The sequence below is a fragment of the Podarcis gaigeae genome (assembly GCF_964106915.1).
Source record: "Podarcis gaigeae genome assembly, chromosome: 2".
NCBI classification, from domain to species: Eukaryota; Metazoa; Chordata; class Lepidosauria; order Squamata; family Lacertidae; genus Podarcis; species Podarcis gaigeae.
Window position 1 is genome coordinate 68,990,387 of NC_139679.1, and position 21,159 is coordinate 69,011,545.

The 21,159-nt window shown below is 44.1% G+C and overlaps 1 protein-coding gene across 2 annotated transcripts in view; it reads left to right on the forward strand.

Annotated features, from left to right (window-relative positions):
- The first annotated feature begins 5,564 nt into the window (after positions 1-5,564).
- CPLX2 (complexin 2) overlaps positions 5,565-21,159 on the forward strand; it is a 127,851-nt gene continuing 112,256 nt past the window's right edge. The window contains exons 1-2 of one of the 2 annotated variants that reach the window (XM_083726341.1): positions 5,565-5,931; positions 15,118-15,207. The gene's annotated coding sequence lies outside the window, so the exon portion shown is untranslated. The remainder of the gene's footprint in view (positions 5,932-15,117; positions 15,208-21,159) is intronic. The other variant, XM_083726342.1, reaches the window with a different exon arrangement.

The following is a 21,159-nucleotide window of genomic DNA, read 5'->3' on the forward strand; positions in this document are numbered from 1 at the left end:
GACAGCCAACAAATGCTCATTTTTCTTCTGAATCTGTAGTCTTTCTTGATCCCTTGGCAACAAATAACCCTGACAGAACATAGCAGCAGCAGATATTATGTGTAATCTACCAACATGCAATGTCATTGTCCTTCCTAATATCTCTTGGGCAAAGGAAAAAAGCTGTTTTGGTTCCCCGAGTTCAAGTTCACAATGAAATTTGTTACAGGTTTCTTGGCATCTAAAATTGCCCAGGGAGAAGTACTAATGTACTACAGTACTTATATTAGTAAGAAGCAGCAGAAAAGGGGGTGAGGGCTGAGATTCCTAAGCTCAGAATGGATTTTTGCACATCTTGCTTTTGAATATATTGTGTACAGAGAAGTTGTCATCAGCATATATTCTGTTAGGGACAGATTCTCACCTTGATCTGTGCTTTCCTTTTGGAGTAACCCCACTGATCTCATTGAGTTGACTGAGTGACTAAGGTGTTATCCATCACACAGATATAGGTGAAGGAACATAGCCTTTAATGATCTGAGTTCTGAAACATTTCCTCTTTTTAAGGAAAGACTTTCAACTCGAGCCTGCAGAAAGCTACAAAATTCCTAATAAATGTTTTAGGTCACATTTTCTCTCCTCCCCCACTCCCACCCTCGCAACTTAGGAGGCAGCACTCTTTGAAATGCAGGGAAGAGAGCCCTGCCTGCTTGCTGGTAAGCTTTCTAATCATGTTTTAGAGCTGTTTGCAGATATGAAATCTGTTAAGGGGGTGCTCTGCATTAGTTCCAAGTTGGCACATACAGCAACCACATCATACATTACTAAAGTAAAGCTTAGATCCATCACAGATTTTACTTTATGAATCAGAAACAGGTCAAACAGGAAGAAGTGAAAATGAATAAATGGACAGTTCAATGTCTCACAGTAGATGAAAATAAGAAGTAAGGTCCTTGAGTATCCACACTGGGACCAATGTTATTTAACTTATTCCTATGTTATCCGGGCTCAAGGGTGAGCAGTGAGGCAGCCAAGCTTGCAGATCACACAAAACCACTCAACTTGGTGAAAACCCCAAACAATGGTGAATTTTTCCAAAGCAGAAGAATGAGCAATAAAACAAAAGACAAAGTTCAGTGAAAGTAATTGGAACACAATGGACATTAGAGCAAAAATAATAATACAGTACTACTAATGATCAGTGTGGTGTAGTGGTTAAGAACAGTAGACTCGTAATCTGGGGAACAGGGTTCGATTCCCCGCTCCTTCACATGCAGCTGCTGGGTGACCTTGGGCTAGTCACACTTCTTTGAAGTCTCTCAGCCCCACTCACCTCAGAGTGTTTGTTGTGGGAGGAAGGAAAAGGAGAATGTTAGCCGCTTTGAGGCTCCTTCATGTAGTGATAAAGGGGGTATCAAATCCAAACTCCTCTTCTTCTTCTTCATAATCCAGGAAGAGATTTTGAGGTTGGAGTGGATATTTCAATGAAAATGTCTACTTATTTTATTGTGTGGTGCACTCATAGCTGGAACACTGTGTGCAGGCATGGTCATCACAGGACATCACAGAACAGGAAAAGGTGTAGAAAACAGTAGTCAAAATGATCAAGGTGCTGGAGCAATTCCTTATGAAAAAGTCATTGGTGCCTCTGTAGTTTGGAGGGGAAGATAAGTATGGCTGTCCTAGAGCCTTATAAATTTATGCACAGTGTTGAGAAGGTGGGAAAAGAACTGTCCCCCTTCTCCCATAATGCCATAATACCAGAATTTAGGCTCATCCAGTGAAATTGACTAGGAGAAAATTCAAGGCAGACAAAAGTATATATACTTCTTCCCACATTATTTCATTAACATGGAATTTGTTGCCACAGGATGCAGTGGATTACACGGTTTAAAAAGGAGCTTAGACAAATTCTGGGAAGAATGTCAATCAATGGCTAATGCTATGAGCAGTGATAAATAAATGAGATTCACCCAGTTCAGAGGCAGTACGCTCCCGAATCCCAGTTGCTGGGGTCAACAGCAGGTAAGGGCTTTTGCCTTCATGTCGTGCCTGAGGGCTTCCCAAAGGCACTTGGTTGGCCACTGCAGGAAGGAGAATGCTGGACTTTCTTGATAGGCAGAGGGCCTTCTCAGTGGTGGCACCCGCCCTGTGGAACGCCCTCCCATCAGATGTCAAGGAAATAAACAACTATCTGACTTTTAGAAGACATCTGAAGGCAGCCCCGTTTAGGGAAGTTTTTAATGTTTGAAGTTTTATTTTGTTTTTAGTGTTCTATTGGGAGCTGCCCAAAGTGGCTGGGGAAACCCAGCCAGATGGGTGGGGTATAAATAATAAAATTATTATTAGGCTTTTGGTCTGCTCCTACAGGCTAGTTCTTATACTCTATGGGGTCTCCACACAAGCCGTTTACTTTGCATCTGCAGTGCCCCAGACACTCATTTTCAGGTGCATGACATCGTACTGGCACTGAAGATGTCCTGATTCCCCCCTCCCACAACTTGGATTGTGTAGGTTTCCCCTAAATGTGGAGGGACACAATAGGTAAATGGTATAGTCATGAAAACTGGCTCTTTCAAATCCAGCTGGAAGCATAACTATTCAGTGTTTGGAGGTGGTGATTTTCTGAGACCTTACTTGATACTTTTTGGGGTACGGCATACCATCACGGCCCTTCAGCTCCATTTTGGTTCATCACAGCACACCTGGGCCAATCTGTTTCTGGGAGCAGCCATAGCAAGTTACCTAATTCTTTTCACTTCGAAGCAGCAACTGCTGAGAATGGTGCTGCACAGCAGCAACAAGATACATTTGGTCTCCTTGAGAGGGTGAGCATGAAAATTTCAGGAGCAGCTCCACAACAGCCACAGAAATATTGTTTTGAGTGTATTTCTCACGGCATAACTGCATGGGGGCCCCCATCCAGTGTTACCTGTAGCTTAAAAAAACAACAACACTTAGTAGTAGAGCTTGTCTTCTTCACCACTGTAAAGCCAACCCTACCCATTTCCAATGCTACTGTTTTTAATTATTTTTTATATGCTCTACTATGGGGGGGGGGGAGCAGGTGCAGCTGTTACACACAGTATAGGTGCTGTAGGAGTTATTGTACTGCTCCACTATGCAGCTTCACACATACGCCATATGCGCTGTGGGAGCTAGAAGTATGAAGGCAGCAGCAACTGCACAATGGCACACTTTCTGTGGGCGTACAATTGCTAATTCCTGCTTTGTTATTAGTGCACATGCTTAGTGAAATGAAGCAGGTAGTGCATGCGAAACAACAAGAAAAAGAAAGGTGTGAGCCAGGCATAGGGAACAGAGGTGGTTTAGGGTGATGTGACCAGTGGGCACTGCGCTGCAGGGGGCACCGCAACAATGATGTAGAAAGGAGAGCAAGAGGAAGGGGGCGCCCTCCCAGGCCAATCCTGGCCCATCAGGCCTCCCCACTTGGCCCATGAAGCTGTTTTTCTCCTGAAATTACACCCACCTGCCCTATAAATGGCATCACACCTGACCTTAGGTGTGAGGCAGGTGGAGAGGCAGCTGCAAAAAGCAGGATTGAACTCCCTACATAGCAGCGGATGCACAAGAAGTTCAATCCTGCCCTTAGCTATATCTTCCCCGCACAAGGGAGGCCACCTATCACCAGATGTCAATGGCAGCTGACTGACAGGTAGGTGGTCCCAACTACCTGTCAAATTTGGTCTGCCAGGTACACTGAGCTAAAAGGTTTCCCCACCCTTGGTCTATGCATAGACAAAATGTACACATTCAGTCATGTAGTGACCACTGATGTGAATGACAGAGGGTTCTATCCATCTAAGTTCTACTGAAAGTAGACCCACTAAAATTAATGAACATAAGTTAGTAATGCCTATTCACTTCAATGGGTCTACTCCAAGGAGGCCTGCCATCTGAGAGCCAGTGTGGTGTAGTGGTTAAGAGCGGTAGACTTGTAATCTGGTGAACCGGGTTCAAGTCTCCGCTCCTCCACATGCAGCTCCTGGGTGACCTTGGGCTAGTCACACTTCTCTGAAGTCTCTCAGCCCCACTCACCTCACAGAGTGTTTGTTGTGGGGGAGGAAGGGAAAGGAGAATGTTAGCCGCTTTGAGACTCCTTCGGGTAGTGATAAAGCAGGATATCAAATCCAAACTCTTTTTCTGATATAATCTAGTCCTATCCCCAATGTGGGGCTCAAAGCCATGACCCTGAGATTAAGAGTCTCATGAACTTCGTATTTCTTGTCAAGGAAACACCACTCAAACTGATCATTAATACAGCATGGAGATTCAATTTAGTCATGTGTGAGATCTACCAGAGATCTACTCTGAACACATTTCAGTAATTCAGTTCTGAATGCGCTTTTACAAACCATGAACCTCTGGAATAGGGATACACATCTCAACTGGCTAGGGGAAACCTTGGGCCCTCCAGATGTTGTAAGTACCTCTCTCATCAAGCCCAGAAAGCATTGGGGCTAATGGGAGCTGTAGGCCAACAACATCTGGAGGGTAAAACCTAAATAAATATCCTCCTTTAATGCTCCCCCCTCCCCCACCTTTTCAATTTTCTAATCCACTATTCTTCAGGAGGAAGCAGAAACCCATTACAACCAGCCAGAGAAAAACAAAAGCTGGCAGCCTAAGATTTGTCTTGGTTTCTGCTCAAATCCAGCTCCTAATACCTTAGGGCTTGACTTCCCATTTTAACTAATGACCTCATCAAAATTCTGTGAAAAACCTATTTATTATTTATTGTCTCATTTCGCTCCTTAGTCAACCTGACTTTCCCCTCAAGTGACGAGAACCTAGAAGCTGATGATAAACGTCCTACCCGGACGTGCAAATGAATGGTTATGGGGGGGGGGGCTTTGATGTACACGCCCCCCAAAGGCTCGAACAAGCTTGATACAGAGTGAAATAAAAGCTAGCCTTTTCGCACGGTCAAAAGCGGTAGGTTTGTTGGAAGAGGAGATGGGGAGTCCCGCTTTAAGATCTTGAGCTCTTCTTGCATAGAAAACCAAGCGCGGCTGTCGCGTTTTAACAGGAGCATAGAATTCTAGCAAAGGAGCCAACTTCTAGAAGCCGAGGTCCCTTCGCCCCCCCAATAAAATATTTGAGGGTCCCCCACAAAAGGGCATTGCCATTGCCATTCAAATAGCGTGCGTCATGTGAACGATTATGCGGGGCGGGGCTTTCCAGCTCCCCACCCAATATTTTATTCAAGTTGGTACCCCTGAATTGTGGCGTTGGAAAGGGCCCCACGGGTCATCTAGTCCAACCCCCTGCAATGCAGGAATCTCCACATAGTATCACAGGGTAGCCAAATCACGCGGTCGATCCTCAGGAGGGACAAATAAGTGCCTCTTCCCCCACTCCTCCGCCCTCCTCCCCACCGCCTTAAACGTGCTTATTCCCCCCCCCCCCACCGCCCCGAGCTTCCCGATCCTGTCGCTCAACCCCGAGCTTTCCCGGCCCCGAAACGGCTTGTGCGGTGCAGAAGCGCGCCTGTCGCTCTGCCCCGCGCCCTCCCCTTCTATCTGCCTGACACGTCTGCTCGCTCTCCAGGAACGACGTGAGGGAGAGAGAGAGAAAAGCGCGCCTTCTTCGCCGCCTCGCCTCGCGGCTCTCCCCCTGCGGCTGCAAGGAAACAATGGTCTGGAGCCCGCCGCCGCCGCCGCTACGACCAATGTATAGATAATGTGCGAGCCTCCCTGCCGGGCTTGAGGCGGCTATTTTTAGCAGCGCCCGCAAGATCCCCCCACCCGGCGCGCTCTTCCCTCCCCTCGCCCAAGCCGGGAGTGGAAGCGCCGCCGTGCAGGGCAAAGGGAGCCGACGAGGCACCGGCTGCTGCTGCTGCGACTCCGCTCCCCGCCCCCTTCCGCGGAGCGACCCGGGCGGCCGGCGCCGCAGGAGCCCTTCCTTCCACACGCTGCGCCAGGCGCCCAGGTGGGTTATGGCTGTTTGTGGTGTTGTCGTCTCGCTCGCCGCCGCCGCTTCTCCCTCAGCCGCCCCGCCGGCGAGGCCCAGCGCCTCTTGCCCAGCAAAGAGCGAGCGAGCGAGCGAGCGAGCGAGGGAAGCGTGCCTCTTTAACCCCCTCGGGGCTGGGCGTGTCCGCGCCGCCGTCGCTGCCGCTGCCGCTGCTTCCCGCTCGCCGGCTCCGAAATGGTGGACGCGCCGAGGCGGGGGAGGAAGGATTGGGACGCAGGTGGAAAGGGCGACTCTTCCAGCCAGGCGGACGCCCACCTCCCCGAGTCCCCCCCCCCGGCTCTGCTTTCCGGCAGTGGCAGGAAAGGGCCTAGCTAGTGTCTCTGAGAGCAGCCCCCTCTCCACCTCTCTCGCTCCCTTCCTTCCCAAACGAGCCAAGCAGCCCCATCTATTCGCGCCTGCGGTGTGTGCACGGGGGAAAGAGCTCCGGGCTGTTTTGCCTTTTATTTCGGCTTCACCAGACACTCCAGCCTCCAGTCATGGAGGCTTCTGCAAAAGCCTCCCATTTCCTCTCGCTTCCCCTCCCAGCTCCTATTAATAGCAGGGGTGCTTTTGTCTTGCCTTTCGCATCCGTTAATTATTCTCATTACTGGGACGGGGTAGGGAGCGGGCAAGGAGAGCTGAAGAAGGGAAAAGAACAAGAGCGGGCGCGGGGTGGGGAGAGGAGGCAGCCGCCCGATCTCTTATATAAACAAGGAGCTTTCTGCAGCCTGGTGGGTGGGGTGGGGGGCGATGTGTGGGGTGCTGTGGGATTCCCCCACGTACAGACACGCACAAGCCCCTCCCCCAGCCCGTGCTACGCTAGAGGCGCAGGCCGCGAGGTGGGCCTGCTCTGGTAGAGCCGAGGTCAACAGATAATGCAACTGGGGGGGCCTCTCACCAAAATCTGAATCGATGCCTTCTGCACTCTCACACCCCCAGAATCAAATAGGAAAAAATCTGTAAGGGGATTTGAACACAAATAAAGGCCTCTTGAATTTAATGTATAAGCAGATCTGCCCCCAGTCCCTGGAAGGATTTTTAAAAATGTACTGGCTTTGAGGTCTATACAGAGGATGGAGTCCTAAAAGGCTTCACCACATAGATAATGCAACTATATTGTGTCCTGCAGAAGGAATGGCAATTCTGTTTTATTTAGTTTCAGTTATCAGATCTGTGCATTGGCTATCTAAACATGCACTGCAACAGATGGCTTGTAGCTGAACAGGACTGGTGCAGCACCAATGATGGTACCGTGGTGCTTTGTGCTCCAAACCTGGTTGTGTCACACAACCCATCCCTGTCTGGTGTACCTTAATAAATAAATAAAATTATTTTCAGTGTATCTGAAGAAGTGTGCATGCACACAAAAGCTTATACCCAGAACAAACTTAGTTGGTCTCTAAAGTGCTACTGGACAATTTTTTAATTTTTTAATTTATTTCGGCTGCGTCAGACTACCTACCTGAATCTGGTGTACCTTAAGAGGCACACAGGGCCTGAGCAAAACCACAACCTCAAAAACGTCCCTGGATGTCTCAGATCTCAGTAGTGGAATAGCAACTCATGAATGTGTGTGTTTTGTTATATATTTTAAATGTTTTATTCTGAAGCTGTATCTTGGTGTTTTTTGTTATGTGTATGACCTGCTTTATTTATTTATTTTTCTTATGTACATTGTTTTGAGAGAGATATTATGTTACTAAAAATGTGGGATTTTGTTGTTGTTATTATTAGCAGTAGCAGTTGCATTGAATATGGAATCTGTATTTTAAAAATATGTATAGTAGTTGGGCTTTTTTATGAGACATGCAAATTGCTTTGATTTCTTGAAATTGCAAGATTGCAATTTGGAGTTTGCACCAACATAATCTTTTGACCATACCCGTGTCAAACCATTATTTACAATGGTGTATTTATAAATCAAAGATTAAAATCCTGTTCTTTCTTTGATCAGTGACAATAATATGTCATCCAGAGTAATATGGATTACTTTCCCCTTAACCATTCTTACACCTTCGTTAAGGGAAACAGAAGAACAGCAGCAATTTTCTCTTTTGCCAAAAAACCGGTTTGGAAGGATGGGGTGGTTGGTTCAGTCTGTACAGTGATTGCAATAGTTCTCTCTTTGTTTATCCTTAACAAATTAAGATGGTTTATTTAGGATTACACAAATCTACTTCATGAAATTCACTAAAAGGTAGGGGGGGTGTCTTCTTTTCCCTGATACTTGAACAAAGGCACCTTTAGCCAGGTCAGATGTGGCACTGCTGAGCACTGGGTATCAAATTTGACCTTATGGCAAAGGTCTGAACACCTTTTTCACTTTCAGATTGTGACAAAGTGCTTACTCATGGTAGCTGTTGAGGTAGTGGTATTGTTTAATTGTTATTTTCATCATGTGACTACATCTGTTAATGCATTCAGCATTTTGTATATAGTATTGGAGGGAGGGGGAAATCCTATGGTAAGTAGGGGTACAAGAGTGCTAGAATTCTTCCAAGTAGTCTGGATCACTCTATTTTCTGCTATTGTTCAGAAGGATAAAAGCCCCCCATCTTGACCTGGCTTTCTTTACTTGCTTTTTCCAACACTGTGGGCAACACCTGCTTATCCAATGGGATGAGAAGAGAACAACAGAGGGAGGGGGAAGGAAGGGAAAGCTGAGGTTGATGAAGTGAGTAGGGCAAGCACATATTTATGTGGAACAAAAATATTTGGACAGCTGGTAATTTTTGGAGTCTTGCCTTATTGTGTCATTTATCCCAAACCATGTTCCTAAGCTGGCCGTGAACCAGAAATACAGACATGTGGCAAAAATCTGTGGATATTTTATGGAGCGCATAAATTATGGTGACAACATGTTGATGCTTTCAGCAGAAAGATAACTGAATGCACCTGTGGCAGTGAACAAGATGATAAGAGTAGTGAGTTGTCTGTTGTACAGATTATGTGGAGAGCAACCTATTTCAAATACATAAAAGTGTATATGCTCTGTATTAGTGATCTTCAAACTGTGTACCTTCAGTTTATCATTTCATCCTCATTGACTTGACTGCCAAGGATTTGCTGTAAGATGCTTCTACTTTGATTTAGACCAAGATTTAATGTACACAGTCAGTTCTCACAGAGCACCAGCCAAATGCAGTGAACCTCATTTTTGTCCTCTCAGGACTACAACACTTAACACATGTAGTATTCTTCTCTGGCTGTGAGAACTGCAGCTTAAGGTTGGTAGCAGAGTCATGTTGCAATTTAGGGAAGCGTTTCCATCTTTACTGATCTTCTCAACTATGATAGGGTGCAACGTTTAATCAATTAATCTGTTAAGATTAATGGATAGAAAACGATTTTAATTAACTAAAACAGTGTCCTCCAATAAACCAGGCAGCATATTTTTAAAATAAAAAAGTTGTTATGGATACAAACAAAGCTTATTAAAACTACAGGTGGCAAGTAACATCTTGAAGGAGGCATTCCTTCCTTTCACACAGGAGACAATGTTTCTCCTAAAAAGGCTACCTGCTAGAAGACATGTTTACATCATTAAAACAAAGTGTATGTCTTGTTTCAGAGCTATTGTTTTACCTACTTTCAAATTTCTAGGCTAAGATTTCTTTAATCATGTGCCAGCCCCACCTGCTGAGCTTCCAAAGAACCCCAGCTTTTCCTGGAACAAAGTTTTAAAAGCCAGTGTTAGTGAACAACGAAAACCTGCCATGGTTTGTAAGATGGCTCGAAGATTCTGCTTGGGGAATAAGATTTATGCCTGGAGATGAGGAAGCACACAAAAATTTTGCCAGACGTCACTGTCCACTAATCCTTTGGGTGTTAGAGCAGGGCAGGGCACCTTGTAACCCTCCAAATGTTATTGGTTGCCAGCTCCCATCAGCCCCAACCAGCATGGCCAGTTATGGTCCAACAGCATCTGGGGGCTACAGGTTCCTCATCTCTGTGTTAGAAAGTTTGCATCATCACCCTTGTACCATTTCTGGGATACTGGTAGCACCATTATTTCCTGTTCAGAAGAGTCCAGAAGCATCACAAAGGATAACACTCTACAGATAAAGATGGAGCTTTGAAACTTCTTTGAATGCAGCTGGGGGTTTGTTTCTTCCAACTTCTGTGTGCACCAGCATTAGTATTGAAATCATCACAGCTAGACATAGCTATTAACACCTTGGAGAGGTAGATGAGAAATTGAGTTCACACCTTAACCCTTCCTAGTGTTTTATTTGGAGTAGTTTGTACTCAAGATAGCTAAACAGGCCCAACAGGATTTTCATAGATTTTTTTTTTTTACATGAGAAAAGGAGATAAGTCAGATTGTCAGATCATTATTGTGTTGGTTGCGTTACAGTAGCACCTAGAATCCCCTGTGAGATGAGCAGTGAACACACATAGTAAAAAAGAGCCGCACATCCTGCCCTGGTCAGTCCTGAGAGCAGAATATAAGGAAGGCCAAGATCATTGTTTGGAGAGACATAGCCAGATCAGTGAAAGGGAGAAAACATCCAGATTTCTTGGTTCTCCTATCATTTCTTTCTGCACTCCCTAGCCCATATGTTGTTTGCTTGTTTTAAAAAATATTGAACCATATACAATAAAAACTTCAGACACAATCCAATAGAAAATAAGCGTCTTTACATAGAGTTGTCTCCCTGAGAAATAAATATGTGTGTGCTTAGCTTCCTCCATTGCCTTCAGTGTTACTTGGGCTTTTCTGGGAACAAGTCTTACTGAACTCAATAAGACATGCTTCTGAGTCAATGGGTATAAAATGTCACTGTTAACTGCTTCAGATTGGTTGGCTCTGTTGTGGGCAGAAGGTAGATTGGGATCTACTCTGGACTATTCAAGCTTTGTGTTTGGAAGAAGGGTTTTCCTACACTGCTGCAGCTGGCTGCTATAGGTAGCAGAGAAGGGCTGTACCTGATATTGTGGTTTCTGCTGATTCTTCTTACCTTTTAGTGCAGTGATGGCCAAACTTGGCCCTCTAGCTGTTTTGGGACTACAATTCCCATCATCCCTAACCACTGGTCCTGTTAGCTAGGGATGATGGGAGTTGTAGTCCCAAAACAGCTGGAGGGCCAAATTTGGCAGTCACTGTTTTAGTTCAAGTGAAGTTGTTTGTGGAGAAGCAGATAAGCATCTTTATCCTGTTTCTTCCTTGAGCTGTCTGTCTACAGGTTCCTGAACGCTCCCTTCCTGAACCCTTTCAGAAAAGATGGCTTGTTTGGGGGTGAAAAATGAACTTGCATGAGGAAACCCTGTTAAACCTTATCATAGCACCAGACTAATGTGGTTGGAGAGAAGATCCGTCTTCCTTCTGGCAAGGGTGATTTATATAAACTCCAGTTTTATACTTCAAGAGGTTTAGGTTGTGAAACAGAGTAATCACATACATAAAATAAGAAGGATCTGGTTCCAGATTAGTCCCACAATTTCACTTTCATTGGGCTTGGAGCGGATTCACAAATGCATATGTTGCTGACTTGAGAACTGCAAGATATATGAAGTTATGAGTTGCCAAGTGTGAATGAGGCTTCACATATCAAACTCTGCAGATACCTCCATCCAGCACAGTGGTTTTCAGTTCAAACATTCAACTGTGAGCTATTTCCATGCATGTGCAGGGTCTTCTGCATGTTCACAACCTGGCCAGAATCAGGTAGACATTCCAATTTTATGAACTGGTGACTCTACATGGGGATCCAGGCATGCATACATTGTAACTAGTGCAATTACAGCAATTATTCTTTTTTCCTTAGAAGATTCTGTGTTTGACCAGCAGATTTAAATCCCACAATGGATTGTGAAGTTTAGTTGGATTTGGAGTCCCTGCCTGTTTGTGTTTCCATGTAGTTGGTTTGCTGAATCCAGTGCTTGGCATCTAGATAAAATACCCTCCAAGAATTGTCTTCCAAGGTCAAAACAATGTACAGGTAGCCAAAATAGTTTCTGACAGTGGCTAAAACTAGGTGCGTGTGGGGAAATGTACAAGGCACTGGAGTTGTTATTGAATGATCCATTTTCTGTCATTTACTCACAGCTTCTGCCAAGGAGAGGAACATCTTGATAATGAGATTGTATTCCCTGACCAACTTGGCTTGACGCCATTACTGGATTGACTCTCTCCATTAAAAAAAAAATCTAATACACTGTTAAAGCCAGTTTTATTCTTTACTTCCACAACATTCCTAGTAAATAATTCCACAGATTAAACTATGTGGAAAACTATGATCCTAAAAGATGTAGCAATAAAAAAGATAGCATAGGTACCTTCAGTTCCATAGTCTTGTAGAAGCATAAGGCTGAATATCATGTTAAAGTCTGCTCAACTGAGGCAGAGTGTGATACACATAAATCTTGTCCTTTGGGAACCCATTGTTTTGTTGTTGATGTTTGTAATCTGATGGAGGTGACTGTGATTTGTGAAAGGTTATGCCAGAACAATTGTGTTAGTGTCTAGGGTCCCACTAAAGTCTCTTTTTTGTATACAACTAACTGATATATAACTAACTAACTAACATGGGTGGCGCTGTGGTCTAAACCACAGAGCCTAGGGCATGCCATTCAGAAGGTCAGTAGTTCGAATCCCCGCGACAGGGTGAGCTCCTGTTGTTCAGTCCCAGCTCCTGCCCACCTAACAGTTCAAAAGCACATCAAAGTACCGCTTTGGCAGGAAGGTAAATAGGTACCGCTCCGGTGGGAAGGTAAACGGCGTTTCTGTGCACTGCTCTGGTTCACCAGAAGTGACTTCGTAATGCTGGCCACATGACCCAGAAGCTGTCTGCGGACAAACACCGGCTCCCTCAGCCTATAGAGCGAGATGAGTGCCACAACCCCAGAGTCGTCTGCGACTGGACCTAACAGTCAGGGGTACCTTTACCTTTTAAACTGATAGTTATAGGACTTCCACCAGAGATTCAGTCTGTATGAAATTATTCTCATGTGCCGTATCACCCAGCGAACTTCATGATTGAACAGGTATTTGAACCTGAGTCTTCTGTGTCTAAACCTACTAACCCACCCTGACTTCCCCACTGCCTTCCTAACCATCATCATAATCCCATAGGCAAGCAATTGGCGCATTCTAGGCAGAGTTCATCAGTGGGACCAGAAGAGCACACAGGAATTCAGGCAAGAAACAGGACCTTGGAGAGCTCCAAGAGGCACCTGACATAGTTCAAGCTGGATACAAACCACCAAGTTTGGCAAAGATCTGGAGCTCACTGAAGGCTGATAAATATGGGCACCCAGTTCAGGGGGTGAACTCTCCAGGATCTCAGGCATGGATCTTTCAGTGATTCTTTTAACTGGAGGTGCCAAGGATTGCTCCTGGGAGCTTCCATGAGCAAAGCCTGTTGTCCACTCCTCCATGAAAACATGGGCTGTGTTTCCCACTGAGGGTTCATAAAACAGGTGCTTGGTCAAGTCTCCTATAATTTTCAGAGCATTTGTATTATAATGTCCAAATCAGATGAGAGAGAGCTCGTCTCAAAGCTCCTAAGTTTGTAGCTAAAATAAATTAGAGAAAGTTAATACAGTGGTACCTCAGGTTACATACGCTTCAGGTTACATACGCTTCAGGTTACAGACTCCGCTAACCCAGAAATAGTGCTTCAGGTTAAGAACTTTGCTTCAGGATGAGAACAGAAATCGTGCTCTGGCGGCTCGGCTGCAGCAGGAGGCCCCATTAGCTAAAGTGGTGCTTCAGGTTAAGAACAGACCTCCAGAACAAATTAAGTACTTAACCCGAGGTACCACCGGAACTTAACCCGAGGTACCACCGGAAGGAATAGACTTCCGTGTCTAAACCCACTGGTCAAGAGACACAAGAGCCTCACACTCATACACATTCACAGGGTTCTATCAGCTTCATCTGTGCTGATCTCTTTCTGGCTAATGAGACCAATTCTGGTCATCCTAATGGGACCAGTTCTGGTCATCCTCTGTCCCTTTTTCTTCCCTGATTTGTGTGCTGTCAGTGCAGACAACACTGATCATCAATTTGACAGTGGGGGAGATCCTTGCCAGCAACATTATGGGAACAGTCCAGTGTACAACATTTGTCATATTTGAGAACTTAGCAGGACTCTCAGCAGAGATGGAATCTTGCCAGCCAGAGTGTTTGTGGGAAAGGAATGGAACCAATGTGATGTAGCCACTGCTGCCATGAAATACTGGGACAGCCCAGTGTTCACATTGAAGGCAGAATCAATACACATCTGAAAATTCTGAAGATTAAAAAGGGAGATGTGTTTTAAAAAACTGATATCTAAAACAAATGTGGAAATGACCATGGAAACTAATCTGGAATCAACTTAGTTTATCTTTCCCTTACCACATAGCACACCCATCTCTATGACTAATCTGTCAGAGTGGCTAGGACAGGAGTCTAGGGATGATCTATGTGGCAGAAGGAAAGTGGAATGAAGCCAGTTTGTAATGGAGGTTCAGTAACTCTTAGGGGGAAAGCATGGAAACCAGAAATAAAAGCCTGAGACAAACACTGGATTGTTACAAAGGGGGGTGGGAGATGGTTTGAGAGAATAAGCTACACATGTCTGGAATTCTTGGATTTTTTTCCTTTTAAAACAGGATGGGAGTAGTCTGTATTGGATCAGAGCAGTTGTGCCTGTCCTCCTGGTGGACAAAGAAGCAGCATGATGGGGTAGGGAGCATGTAAACCAGGAAAACAACATGAGGGGAAAGGTCCAAATATCACCCCCCCCCTTTCCAGCAACACTGCTCCCGTCAAATTGAAGTTCACCACGACTGCTTTAAAGTCATAACAAATATGTCAGGAGATTAATCATGGATCTCTCACGTGATGTCTCATTTGGCGCTGAATAGATGGCTGAACCAGAGATTCTGGAGAGGGAACTGCATTTGGAAAATAATGAGATGGTGTCCTAAGGGAGTCATTGCTAAGCAGAAGTGCATGTGATGTGCTTTCTAGTCTTCTGTTGTGGCTGCTGCCTCTTGTAATGGAAGTTCCGGCTCATCGTGTAAGTTATAGACTCTTGCTGCTGCTATAGTACAGGTGATGGTTCTGCTAGCTAAGGTCCACTGAGCTAGGCCAGGAGTGGCACCAAAAGGAAGAGCAGGAGTGCAAGTCCAAGCTCTCCTTATCTTGTCCTCTTCATCTACATGCCTTTCTAGGGTCTTTACTGCCTTTGACATGCACTGCCTGACTGAGGAGCCCTGGTTTTAGTTACCTGAAGGAGCACCTGCCTGTAGATCAACAGCAAGGTAGGTGCATTTCTCTTATGGTTCCAAGTTGCTGCTTATATATTTATTTGTTGTATGAATCACCTTTTGCATACATCTCAATGTGATTTACAAATATACAATAAAAACTCAAAACAGTTTTTTTAAAAGAGTGCAAAAACAACTAAAGAAATGTTTTAAAATTGATACAAAATGGCCATGTTGATCCTCTGCAATTATGGTTTTTGGTATGTGAGTGAGCGCATTTTCACGGGCTGACTCCATTATAATGTTTCAGTGACTGTCCTTTTTTTCACTTTGTAACTTAACTTGTTTTCAAATTGTTGCCTTGATACTATTCTACTGAATGTTGGCACCATTCAATGAAGATGTCAACCCAATGTATGGCAGTTGTAGAAAAGATTTCATGTTAGGGGATCATTGGGAACAGGACTGAAAATGCAACTGCCGATATCATGCTACTGTTATACAAATATATCCTTGTAAAAATATCAAAACATAGAGAAATTAAGATGGTGCCTTTTATCAGTTATGCACTTTCTTAGGATAGTATGTCAAAGTTGGTTGGTTTTCTTCGAAGCCTGATACTAGTTCTTTTTGTGCTGATTTCTAGATAGCTACAGGGAAAATCACTGCCTTTAATTTGGGGGTCTTCTGAGTGCTTCCTTTGTCTGGCAGGGGAAGAGAAAACTTAAGTGACACCTGGCATTCTTCTCACAGCTCCTTTTACCCAACTCCTCCACACAGTGCATTGCATTTCCTTTGCCATAAATATTTATGGGCCGGAGTCACCGTACATGTGCATTTATATATGATATTAAGGATGTGGATAAAGACCAGCTGTGCAAGGATAGTCCAAAGGGACCTATGGTGCCCGTGATAGCATTGAGGCCAAATGCATTACAGATCTTTAGCGGAGAATGGAATTTGGACCCATTTGCAGGAACTGGGAAGAGAGAACACAGATGAATAGTGAGAAAAAGGCTCAAATGTTTGAAAAGAAGCTCCCCTTCAGGCTGAGGCCTTCAGGTAGTTCAGAAACTCCCATCTCTGGTGCAGCAAACTACTCAGCTGGGAAGGGTGGTTGTATGGGTGTTTAATAATGCATGACACGGAGACTTGGGGCTTTGTTCACTCTGTACAAATTATAAAATAATAATAATAATAGTAGTAGTAGTAGTAGTAGTAATATAGTAAGAATACCCCTTTAGGGTAGCTAGAACTAGCAAGCAGCATTCCATTCTGTTTCCTTGGGATTATTCACAAGTCACTGGGCATCTAGTGACCTGTCTGACTAAAGCTGGTTTCAGTTTTAAATAGTTTCCAAGGATGCCAGTTGTCAGAGATGCTGGGAAATGTAGTCCAGTTAACACCTAGAGGGCCACATACTCCCCATCCCTGCTCAATGCTCTCACTTAAGTACCGGTAGTTGTCTTATTTCAGGCCCATGAGGGATTTGCCCATGGAGTCCAATATCTGTTTCAATGTGCCACACATCCCTATGGTAATGCACACTGTGATTCGGGAACCTGCTTTTAGAGCTGTGGTGCCAGTTCTCTAGAATTCTCTTAGAAATGAAACAAGACCCAACCCTGTTATACTTTCAACATCCACTGAAAGCTTTTCTCCCAAGCCCAATTTGTCTACTTTGTTTCTTTGGTTTTAATTATTGTACATTTGTTTCTTCAGCTTTAATACTGTTATATGGTCTGTGTTATGCATCATTTATTTTAACTTCTATGTACTTTTTATACTGATTTATTTAGTTGTATTATAGTTCTTTTTTTCTATTTTATTGTCAAGTGGAGTTGGGTTGTAGAGGAATAAAATAAACAGCAGCAACTCTCCAGAGCCTTTGGCAGGGGACTTTCTCAGCACAGGCTGCTTCACGTCCTTTTAAGTGAAGATGCATTTTTGCATGGGATACTTTTCTCAGATTTATTTATTTACTTACTTATAATAAGAGTCATATGCCCCTCTGCACGTAGCATACCAAAGTGGCACATAGCATGTGGTGTGAATATTTGTTCCTTCAAAAAACTGTATGCAAGACTTAATTGTCATGGCATAGCACATGGGCCCACTTAAGCCCATTGATTTCAGTGGATTTTAGCATGCCTAGTTTTGTCTGTGCTGGATTGCTTTAATTCATTCTTCCTGTTGACAGAGTAGTGAAACCTTAAGATATTGGCCATTACTTGAAGGTTTCTGCTCAATTGGTTGTCTTAAGTTTGACAATGAGACCAACTAAGGTTGCAGTTTTGAACCTGCTTAATACAAACTAACCTTAATACAGTGGTACCTCGGAAGTCGAACGGAAACTGTTCTGGAAGTCTGTTCAACTTCTGAAACATTTGGAAACCAAGGCACAACTTCTGATTGGCTGCAGGAAGCTCCTGCAGCCAATCGGAAGCTGCAGAAGCTGTGTCGGACGTTTGGGTCCCAAAGAACATTTGCAAACCAGAACACTCACTTCTGGGTTTGTGGCGTTCGGCAGCCAAAATATTCGAGTCGCAAGGCGTTCATCAACCAAGGTACAACTGTACAGTGGTACCTCAGGTTACATACGCTTCAGGTTACAGACTCCGCTAACCCAGAAATAGTGCTTCAGGTTAAGAATTTTGCTTCAGGATGAGAAATCGTGCTCCGGCGGCGCAGCAGCAGCAGGAGGCCCCATTAGCTAAAGTGGTGCTTCAGGTTAAGAACAGTTTCAGGTTAAGAACAGACCTCCGGAACGAATTAAGTACTTAACCCGAGGTACCACTGTAGTTACTTCTGAGTAAATCTGCACGGAGTACAAGTTTGCACTGTGAGTAAGCAGTTAAAATGCTAGATGCACATCTACTAAAGGTAGAATGTTATTTTGACTAAGTTACACAGCCAGATGATGTATTATTTGCAATATGATTGTAAGCATATGGCCTTTGTGGGTGGGAAAGTCCTTATAGACAAAGGAACTCTGAGAACACAGGAAGAGCCTGCTGGATCAGGCCTATGGCCCATCCAGCACAGCAGCCTGTTCACACAGTAGCCAATCAGATACCTGTGGGAAACCTGCAAGCAGGATTCAGGCAAAGAAGGGTACTCTCCCCTCTTGTGGTTTCTAGAAACTGGTCCTCAGAAGCACCACTGCCTCTAACCATGAAGGCAGAGCAGAGCTATCACAGCTGATAGCTGTTGATAGCCCCCACCCCCAATGAATTTAATCTAACTATATATCCATCATATTATTTATGGCAGAGCCACTCACATATACATAGACCACCTTTCTTTCAGAAGACAGCTCCAAATTCAATTCCACATTAAAAAAACAAAACCTGACTGAAACAACTCATTTTATTGTATTGATCCTAAGACGTTTGTCAGAGCTGGAGATAATACATGCATCTCATAATGCACGTTCTGTTATTGTGGTATCTCTATATGCCCCAAGTGCATTGTTGCTCCTGCACAATACTCCCACAAGGCCCTCGTAATACAATATGGTAGGATGTACAATGTACAGTTCTGCTACTTTACATCCCTGTACAGCCTTAAAAGGCAGAGATATTTATTTATTTTTGACAGCAAAATTGTTTAAGCTTTCTGAAGTGGAGAGAAAGAAAAGGGAAAGGAACTCTGAGTCACTTCTGATGAGATAACAGTGACAACTGCAGCAAGACACCACCACAACCCCTGCTCAGTGCAACTTGTCATTTTTCTTTGCACAGAAGAGATGGGATCTTGATTAGTTTACAGCTTCCACATTACACTACACACACTAAGCAATGTGTGTGTGTGTGTGTGTGTGTGCGTGCGTGCGTGTGTGCGTGCGTGTGCACTGCATGTTGTGCAGTGGCTCTTATAGCACAGTCCTTAGACATCAGTTGCACTGTATTTGATGAGGCCTGCGCATAGGTATGTTTGCATAGAATTGCGGTCTCAAGCTTCAAGCTTATTCACACTCAGTGGGAGTCAGCTCCACGGAACTCTTTAGGTTTTAAAGGTAAAGGGACCCCTGACCATTAGGTCCAGTTGCGGACAACTCTGGGGTTGCGGTGCTCATCTCGCTTTACTGGCCGAGGGAGCTGGCATACAGCTTCTGGGTCATGTGGCCAGCATGACTAAGCCACTTCTGGCAAACCAGAGCAGCACACAGAAATGCCGTTTACCTTCCCACCGGAGCAGTGCCTATTTATCTACTTGCACTTTGACGTGCTTTCAAACTGCTAGGTTGGCAGGAGCAGGGACCAAGCAACGGGAGCTCACCCCGTCACGGGGATTCGAACTGCCGACCTTCTGATCAGCAAGCCCTAGGCTCTGTGGTTTGGACCACAGCGCCACCAGTGTCCCACTCTTTATGTCTTAGGATTGTGCTTTAAATTGCTAAAGTAATAAGGAAGTGCTTCTTCTCTTTTTTTTAATATTTTATTCAATTTTCACAATAAAAAGTTATAAACAATAAATAGGAAAAACACAAGAAAGATTATAAACCACAAAGATGCAAAAATACAAAAGTACAAACACCTAACATAAAAAAGAAGAATAAAAAAGAAAAAAGAAAAGACTCTTTTTAACTTCATATCCTTCATAACCTTATTTTCTTGACTTCCACCTGCCCTCCTTTCTTGTATTCCACTTCAAATTTAATTTAGCAAATTCATTTATATTAGTTTTATCCTTTGAAAATTCCTAGGAAGTGCTTCTTCTCACCTCACATAGCCAAAAGATATAGTGGCCATCAACAGCTTGAGGACAGCTTTAAAGTGACAGTAGACAGATTGCAAGGGGGGGGGGGGCTACAGCTTTCCATAGCTATTATTTATTATTTCAAATGTATAGCTTTCCCTTCCTCCCTGAAAGGAGCCTAGGGGAGATCACAATAATATAATTACATTTTTAAACAACAACAAAGCTCTTAACATGTTGCAGACAGCAGTTTAAACCAGAGTGTGAAAACTTTGTAAAAGCCCCAAACTTGTCTCAAGTCGTTGTTCTTCATGCTACCTTCTACTGATAGGGACCACGAGCAAGACCTCAGATACCTCTGCTGTGCTTATCTTATTTGTTGAGTTTCTTTCTGAATGGTGGCACTTTGTCTCGGCCCATCTCTGCTCTACTGTACTGCTTCTAACTAAAGAGGAACCAATTTTCCATCATGTCCCCAATGCCTAAGTATAGTTTCTCTGGTTCGAACAAGCCTGTGACCTTTTGGAGAGTCACTGGGTGATGAGGATCGCATTGCTGACCATCAGTATCTTTAAAAAGAAGAAAGATTAGACATACACTCACCTGCTGGAGCTGTAATACAAGAAAACACATAACTGTCAGATACTTTTTTAAAAAATAGAGGATCAAAAATATGGTCATAACGGGGATAGTTGTGGAGCTTCTCACTAGTCAAGTTGAAAGCCATATTCATTAGGGGGCTGTGACAGTTTCACAACCACATGCTGTATGGCAGCTCTAAGGGAAATGGATGTATGCTATCTGTGTGAAGAAGAAACTCATTTTTCCCAGTGACAAAATATTGTTTTGAGTTCTGGGAAAACATATTTGCTCCACAATAAAAAAGCATAGCCTCAAGGGAAGACAAGCGGACGGTATTCTACAAATGAGAAACAACCATTGTTATTTATTTATGTAATGAATGTGCATGGCAGCCCTTGACAGAGCAGCAGAAGCGCAATTGACAGATCTCTGCCCTGAGGAGCTTACATTGTAAATTTAGACATGATGGGCAAAGGAGAAGTAGAATGAAGCATGGGTGAGAGAGATGGATATGTACAAATACATCTCCATGTATTTTAGGAATCGTTTCAGTTGGACACTGGCAAAGTAGCTGCTGATTTATTTGCCTAAAATGATAAGGAGCTTGATCACGCTGAGAGACCTATAGAGTGCTAAGGGTTTCTTAGAATGAAATTTCTGTTCTTGAGGGGGGGGAGTGCCTATGGGCAGAAGATTGCTTAGTTAGCATTGTTCAGACCTCCA